This window comes from Ornithodoros turicata, chromosome 2, assembly GCF_037126465.1.
Source record: "Ornithodoros turicata isolate Travis chromosome 2, ASM3712646v1, whole genome shotgun sequence".
Classification (NCBI taxonomy): Eukaryota; Metazoa; Arthropoda; class Arachnida; order Ixodida; family Argasidae; genus Ornithodoros; species Ornithodoros turicata.
Window position 1 is genome coordinate 128,928,445 of NC_088202.1, and position 8,942 is coordinate 128,937,386.

Sequence of the window (8,942 nt, forward strand, 5' to 3'; positions counted from 1 at the left end):
CTGTCTGTCTGTCTCAAGTGCATACCGGAGATATATTTCGTGTAGATCATCGTGCACTGGACTTACACTGGTTGCGAAAACTTCTGACAATGAATTGAGATGTCTCAGGATGTCCAGAGTTCGCTTGATAGATCTACCGGATGTTTCCCGGAGGTCCCCTGGCGTAATCATTCGTAATCAGGTGGCGCCGTTGAAGAACTTCCTTTCTAGTAAAGTTCCTTGGGACATCGGCCATGAACTGAGCAGTCAGCAGTGATTTCCCCAGAAATTCACTACTGGGGGGGGGGGGGCGAGCTTTCAAAGGGGGGGGGGGGTCATGCTTGGTGAAGGTTCCACTTACGGAATTTTTCTTAGACACGGAAAGAATCGTGGCACACTGGTGACATATCTGCACAGCTTTCCCGGTTTATTTGTACATGTTACTACTTTAGAACACAGTACGTTAGAATAGAGATTCATTGTGAACGGCATTTCAACATTAAGATGCATAATCACACGACCGACAAAGATAAGAGACTACCATCTTGTCAACGAACACCTAGCAATCAACGGTGAAAACCTTAGAATGCCTCGCTTGGTTGAGTTGGGCGCAAATGGCTCTTGATGACCCACATTGAGTTTGCGTGCCCGCACGCATTTTTGCTCGTACATACGCGCAATATATGCATTGCACAGTCTTTTCAAATGATTTTGGACAAATGCATGGTACGATCATCTGCATGACTGTGGTCCTACAGCCCAAGTTTGACAGCACAGGATGTAATTCGCTGCGCCGGACTCACTACCAGAACGTGTTGGTGGCCGAGCTGGGTGGAGTCACCTGAGAAATTTCAGGGGGGGGGGGGGGTTGCAAAAATGCAGGGAGGGCGTACACCCCCCCTGAGGGGGGTGTAGGGAAATCCCTGGCAGTGAGTGACTCATTAGCATACGCTCGCTAATTAGATAAGCACTATATAACTTTTAAATTTTACTTTGTACGCTTACGGAACCTCTGTTTTACGTATCGGGTCCGCCAGGAAACAATATTTCAAGAAAAAACAAAACAAGAAGAAACACGTCGACACTTAGTGACTTTTTCGTGTAATTAATCGGCTTTGGTTTACATATTTCTTGCGCGGAGCAGTGCGCCGATGCGCTGTTTGGATCAGCTATCCGGCTGTCAATTTCGTGTTCTTCCGCCTGGTTCACGCACGGGGGCGACGGAAGATTAGGAACAGCCGCAGGAGACGCTTTGGTATTACCTACTTCTCAACGCGACTGGTAACCAGCGCTGGCGGTTCTGTCGTTCTGTAGATGAGATAGCATGCTCTTCTCATGGATGATTAGGAATGCATCGCGAACGCTGTGTACTAATCGGGTAGAGAAGTGTGACGGTACGAGCTTCTTGATAAAATCGGTTTCACAGACTTTTTCCAATTTTCTAACATCAAAGGGACAGCGCGCCCTGTTGCTTTTAACAACAACAACATAGATGAATGGATGATGATGATGATGTGGGATGTTTCCCTGCGTTAAGTGCCTGTTCCTTTCAAACGGTCGCAAAAGCTCGTGTTCCCCCACAGTTGAAAGCCATAAAACTTTAGTTGACATGTGCGCAGTGTCTCTCCTTGCGAAAGGGTGACATCTGCTCCTCCTTAGACAGTGGTGTTTTCCCCTAGAGGAAAGGAATAGCAAGTCGGTCTTTGCCTGACTAACCTTTCCTTGCTTTTTTTTTCTCAATAAACATACCCCCCCCCCCCCCCTATAGGCGACTTTGTGTAAACGGCAGCATAAATGTACGTTAACGGAAGCAGCGGCAATTACAGCGTTCGGCGAATGCAGTGTCAGACGCACATGTGTTTTTGGTTTTGCGTACGTGACTGGCCCGGGCTGTGTGATGGCGCGGGAAGGTTATATAAACCATGGATGACTTCGAGAGAAGGAGAGAGTGAGATAGTCGCCGACACAGTCAGTCGTAGTTTGCGTCGAGGGTCGGAACCAGCGAAGAGTCGTCCAGATGTGATCCAGAGCGGGAGCCCGGACGGATGCCCGGAAAGAGATGGACGACGGCGGCGCCTTGATGCCTGGAACCCACCTTCGACCTGAGGGTTCGTCCCCGAAGTCTCCTTCGACCAGCGCTGACGTCCGGTCAACCGAAGTTACGACCTGGAGGCCCTGCTGGCGGTGACTGACCGAAGGAGGTGCACCCGACGACGATGTGGTGAGCGAAGAGACGGATCGACGAGGGCGGTAGCCGAGCTCCTGGGACCGAGCCTCCAAGTGGGACGGTAGGCCTGCCGCCAAATCGCCGCGTCTTCGCAAAACATGCGTCGCCAAGTCTTCGCTGTTGTTTAACCCGGCCGTGGACCAAGAATGGAGACCAGAGCGGATGAAGATCGACGGAAGCAGCAACCGAAAGCCACAGCATGGAAAGCCGGCCGCGTAGGTCACTGCCGAAGTCGTCTTCAGAGCTCGTCTGCCACGCCATCGTCCATGGCCTGGTGAAGATGTGGTGTCGTCGGGGTGCGCAAAATCAGGGTCAGTCAGTCTTGCCGCTTGTCATGTCTGCCTCGTTTGCACATGATTCACGCGTTCATTTCCCGCGCGTATTGTATAATTGTTCATTTACAGTATATCATGTCATATATTTAAGCTGTGTTCGCCTGATATCATGTGTGTTGTTGTCGCGATTTGTGTTATCCATCATACGAACTGAATAGTGGCGTAGCGTTTAGTTTTGTCCATTAAATCACGTTTTGTTGTTGTTAACGACGTGCGTGGTGCCATTCCTCCTCGCCTCTGCGGGTGCCCACGTTGAGAGTATCCCCTTTTCTTGGTGAATTTTGTGCTCCGTCCCCTTTGGCTACGGCGAGGGACGTCACAGAAGGAGTAGAACACCAAAAACTCTCTTGCAGTGTTGCGGCCGTTCCATATCTTCTGTCACCCCTATATGCCGACCAGGCGAATGAACACGATATTGACAGCCGGATAGCTGATCCAAAGAGCGCATTGGCGCGCAAGAAATGTGTAAACAGAAACCGATTAATTACTCGAAAGAATCACTAAGTATCGACGTGTTTTTCTTCTTGGAATATTTTCGCTGAAGGTCCCGATATACGTAAAGCAGTGGTTCAGAAATCGTGCGAAGTAAAATTTAAAAAATGGGGATGTTTATTTAATTAGTGAGCGTATGCAAATGAGCCACTCACTGCTCAGTTCAAGGCCTCTGCCCCCAAGATCCTTACCAAAAAGAAAGTTCTTTGATGGCGCCACCGGTTTACGAATTATTCAGCCCGGGGACCTTCGGGGGGAACACCCGTATAGTTCAACATATGTGTGTAACTTCTGTCTGCCACAACACACGATTGCGGCGTAGCAGGTTTTCGTAGCTGCGACAGACCTCTCCGCGTGTTTCCCTTTTACGTAACCCCTTCTTCCCTCTGCTGCTCTCCCCCGCGTTCGTTTTCGGTCGTTACTGACCCCACAGGAAAATGTGGAGCCGCTGACGTTCCAACCGAAGTAAGTTGTTATATTCGCATGGTCTCAAAAGCAAGTGTCCCCAAGCAGCACAATGTACTGAAAGTCAAGTGCAATAGGGGTGGACGGGTGGGTGGAAGGCCTTGAACAGACGCGTGAGGCTAAAGAACCTTGATAAGACACATACCGTCCACCCCTATTGTACTTGACTTTCGGTACATTGTGCTGCTTGGGTCAATCCATTTGGCGTTGAAGTGTAATTTAAAGTGATTGCGACACGTCATCCGAGGTTATCGAAGATAAACGTTAAAGACGATTCTTTGCTCCGAGATGAACCCGTAGAACACAGAGACGATGTCTCAGTTGGAGCGTAGAAAATTGGCACAGCGAGTACCGAAACTAACCCGGCTCTGACATCACAGCACGCGTCGCCGCCAATAAGGCAGCGCGAGAGAGGTCACGTGCTTACGGTTACCAATGGGAGTGGCCTCAGCTCTGGGGTCTCTGACGTCTGTGCTTTACTCGGGCGTGTGTTCGAGGGCTTGTATCTCGCCAAGTACGACATGTAGCTAAGGATAATTCTGTTCTCTTCGGTACTCTAGAGTGCAGTACAATGCGCACACGATGTAATGAACCATCCCTATCTAAGTGTATGTGACACGGGACATCTATTTTATTTTCATTTCTTTTTATATCTGAACTACCACTTTATCGACTTTAGTGAATATTTAACCGAACTGGAGTAGCCGGCTCCCTGCATGAGCGCCACCTTCTCCATTTTATTTTCATTATATCAAACCAACCAGCTTATGTTTGCTCCTTAGGGGGAAAAAAACTAAAAAAAAGAATGGAGGTAATTCAACAATACAGGGAAGCAAAAAGATGATAAACAATTATTGTACAGCACGTCCGCGGGTTAATTGATAGTGGCATTGCTCTAATATTCAAATTCAAAAACATTCTCAAACGAAATGCCCATTGTTGCCAGTTCATGCAATGGCAGAGGGTAATCGGTTCCAATCATTAATTAACTTTGGAAAAAATGAGTATCTAACAACAAAAACAACTTTATTTTTGGCTTTGGAGAGTGGGAAGGTTCATCGCCACAGGCGATACTCTACCCCAATGAGCATCTATAAATATGTTTAAGCATATATTTCTTGAATTTTCCGTGGATGATCACGGTGCGAAAATGAAGTAGGGGGCAAGAGAAAACGATTTTCGTCAATGCCAGTCTTTTCGTGAGAAATGCCATGAAAAAATGTGAGTCTTAAATTGTTTCTACTAGTAGCCAAGTGAAGCCAATTAAGTTCAAGTTTTATCGCCGTAAGGAAAGGTCAGCCAGACAGAGGTCGGCTTGCTATTAAAAAAAAAGGAAGGAAGGGAAGAAAGACCCCCCCCCCCCCCCCTAAAACATCATACACGCGGTCACAAGACGTTGATAAGGTAAGAAACGTGGAGAAAGCGGAGGGGCGCAGTGGTGACTGCCCACTCAGTCGGCTGTAGAACGGCACCCAAAGCAGAGCCGTTTATAAGGAGAGTTTGGCCATTGGGAGGAGCCTGTCTCAAAGCGCGCCATTTGACGTCACACGATGGGCGGTGCCAAGGCCAGTGGCACCATTTTGGATCAGAGCTATCTCGTGGCTACGCCTTGAAATCTCCCATTCCGCCATTTTGGAGCAGAGGCACAGCCTTGAAATCACTTGAAATGCCCCCCGTGCCGCCGCGGCTCGCCTTTCATCCCGGTCAAGTGGGCGGAGCGATGACGGCTCTGACGTCACGGCGGCTCCCCATCTCCGGGTGGCAAAAGATCACAGAATGGCCAAATTCTCCTCATAAACGGCTCTGCCAGTAAGGTAATGCATGTTAGAGGGCTGTAGCCAAGTTGGGATACATGACGACAGAGGGCGTCACGGTGTAGAAGGTGTTGCCGGCAATGTAGGATGCACGACCTACTAGATTATAACGACCATGTCGTGCGCACCCATTCCTTGCGCCGCATTTTTGGAAGGTAGCGGTGGCGCTTCTCATCGTCCCAGTTATTGCTTTCTCAACTTCTACAATACTTTGTACTTCAGCTTACCTTAGTATTTCTGTACAAGCGGTGGACGTTCTACAGATATTTTATTCTGAGGTTGATTATCATCATCATTCTACGCGATTTCATAGGAGCTATCGCTGTCGTCTGCTACGGTAGTCGTACGTACGCTTCTGCGCGTTCAGAAGTCAAATTTCCATCGTCCAATCGTGGCGTGCCGATCAGTAGCGCCCCTGGCGGATCGTGCGGACAGGCTCCTCAGAGGGTTTGCTGATTGTGACATGGTCGTTATAATCTAGTAGGTCGTGGTAGGATGCAGTGAGGAATATCAGCCAGCACGCCACAGCTAGTGCAGAGGGGAGTGCTGGATCAGAGCCGTAGCGACGGGGGTGCGAGAGGAGCAGCCGCCCCAGGCGCCCACGCAAGAGAGGGCGCCGAAGGGACGAAGGGGATGGGAAGGGTGGGTCAGACAGCGGCCGTATACGCGCAGGGTAGGGTTGAATCTCGTGTATAGAGTGGGAGCAGGGGTGTTCCAGAGCTTCCGCGAGGACGGAGTAGGTCTCCGTTGTCCAGGGTTCCATATACTAGTCGTTTAAAACAAATCGAGCTGCTCTGTTATGCACGCTCTCAAGACTATCACGTAAAATTTTAATGTGAGGAAACCATACAACACAGTCGTATTCTAGAAGGATTTAACAAATGAAGTATGCACCGTGTCCTGCTTTTTTGAACTTCCGCCTTATCAAGTTTAACATACGGTTAACCTTTTTGGTTGACTTTGGGTACATGGGGATAGCTAGTCTTTTTTCTTGTGTGTGTGTGTGAAACGGACATGATTACACTTATTTACGTTGAGATTTAATTTCCACATGTGACACCAAGTATTGATTCTGTCTAAATCAGCTTGCAGCTTACGCGTATATTATTAATCACGCAGTCTATGATTAAATCATCAGCTAAAAGTGTAGCACAAGAGAAGACGTCTTGCAGGGTCATCGGTAACAAACATTAGGAAAAGTAATGGTGCAAGAACTGTTCCTTGTGGGGCGCCCGATGTAAGGTTAACATGGTCAGGTTTATTATCATTGAGGACAACGCATTTTGTTCCTTGGCTTAAGGACGTCAGCCATCCAAATGTGAAAGAGTCCAATCCCAAAATTCGCGGTCACCCCCCGCCGGCGCACTCCGTCACTATACTCAGCCGCCATGCGGGAAGCTGCCTTCAAAGAGAAGCCATTCAAATGTGAAAGAGAAAGACATAATATTCATAAGCTTATGCGCTAAAGAGAATGGGAAACAGAATCGAAAGCCTTCCTAAAATTTAGAAAAATACAGACAACTTGGTCTGCTCGGTAAGGTCATTTAGAAAATCCACAATAATGATATTGCATGAAAAGCGTGCTCGAAAACCATGCTGAGCGGAAACAAAAAGATTTTTTCGTATTTAAATGCCTCATAATATTACTGTACAATACATGTTTCATAATCTTTGGAACCATTCTTATGTATCGCAGTATTGGTATTACATTTGCTACTTTCCACTCTGCGGGAAGAGCTGCACGATTGAGCGATTTTGTGAACAGGACTGCTAAGTACTGAGAGATGATAGACGAACAGCCCTTTATTAACAAAGCCGGTGATATGTCATCAAGTTCATGTCTCTTGCAGGGTATCGGAGCGAATCGAAAACCGGAACCGAAAACCGGAAAAAAAACGCTATTTTGGTGCGAACCGGAACCGAATCGAAACCGCATACGTTTTTTTCGCTCGGGAGTGAAACCGAAAAATTTATTTAACGGTTTTCGGTCCAAGCAAAAACTTCGCCGATTTGTACTACGAGTAGGCGAATGAAACTGTCGTCGTGTGTTCTGAAGTCATGTCATGGATACTTTACGAGAGTTACGGTTGCGGTGCAATGTATGTCGGTATACTATGACCCTTAGGCTCTTAGGCTGTAACGTTTTATCGTTCGCGCACATAGACTTAGAGGTACATGTGACCGGTTGTGACTCTCTACCAATGTGCCGTAGTGTTCGTTTTAATTTCATCGCACCAATCCAGCAAGAAAGTACTTTACGTATGACATCACGACAAACAAGTCCGTCTGTGTCATGCGCTTCAAGAGAGGAGAAAGCCTATTTGAACAGAGAGTCACCTACAGGAACCAGAAACATATCAATTTCTCAGCTGCCTATTAATATTAAATATCATGTATGCGGCAGAAACGGGTTTACATTTCGCAACATTGATTTTTTTTTCTGTGAATGAATATGCCCACCAGAAGCGGAACCGGTTAAAACCGGTATGAACCGTTATTTTTTTGCTCCGGAGCAGAACCGGTACCGGACCGTTTATGATAGGACCGGAACGAAAACCGGAACGAAAAACGTTTCGGATCGACACCCTGGTCTCTTGTTCTTCTGGGGATGCGCAGTGCCCCAAAAGAACCAACTGAAACGAAGTCTGGAACAGCCAGCCTAGAGTCCCCACTTAGGGGCCTTGTTTAGCCAGTTTCCGGATCGTTGAATTGATAGCGTCTGATCTTGTGAAGAGTCAGCTTTGGTTGCATAGGAACGTCGTCCTCCGGCTACTAGAAGCGCCAGCTTCACGCCCAAAGAGCCGTCTTACTCTGGAAGGTATACGAAATCGTGGCACTTGTCGAGACAGAAAAATATAATTATAACCAATAATTATAATAACCAAGTTAATTAACCAAGAATAATTATAACTAAGTCATTTGTCGTGTTCAGATTCGTATAATAGCCTTGAGGGTAAAACTATTACTATCTGTACGAGTTGCTTAGATACACCGTCTTCCGCGAGGGACGTTAAATACGGGGCGCCGTGTGGTGAGCTTTCACCGCACGTTAAAAAACCCTCAGGTGGGCAAAAGCAATCCACAGACCGACAGTTGAAGGCGTCACTCATGATCTCAGTTGTCTCGCGACGTAAACCGCAATTATTATTATTATTTATTATTATTATATTATTATTATTATTATACTGTCTTGGTAACGCTGGGCGTCAGTTGCACCTGTGAGATCGAAGCAACGAACTTCACCTTTATTCATTTTCAACGTTCCGACGTGCAAAATCTAAAATGAAGGCACGACAGCAGGAAATATCATCTAGAATAACTCACAAAGCCACAAACAGCGTCTGTCAACAATAGGCTACTGGTAACTTTCAGGACGCTTTCCGACGACCAGACCAATACGGCGATCCCCTCAGCTATCTGACGTAACAATGCAACAACACAGGCGAAGGGGAGGAGATAACTCATTAATCAGGGACCCCCGGGTACTGATTCCCAGAAGGAGCGCAGATTTATTAGCCTAGGTACCATATATCCCCAAAGGTTTCCCCAAATGTTTTCTACTCTTCCCAGGCGAGTTCCCTAGGTCGTTTCCTAGAACGCGGTCGACTTCCGGAGCATCGTTAGCGGGGC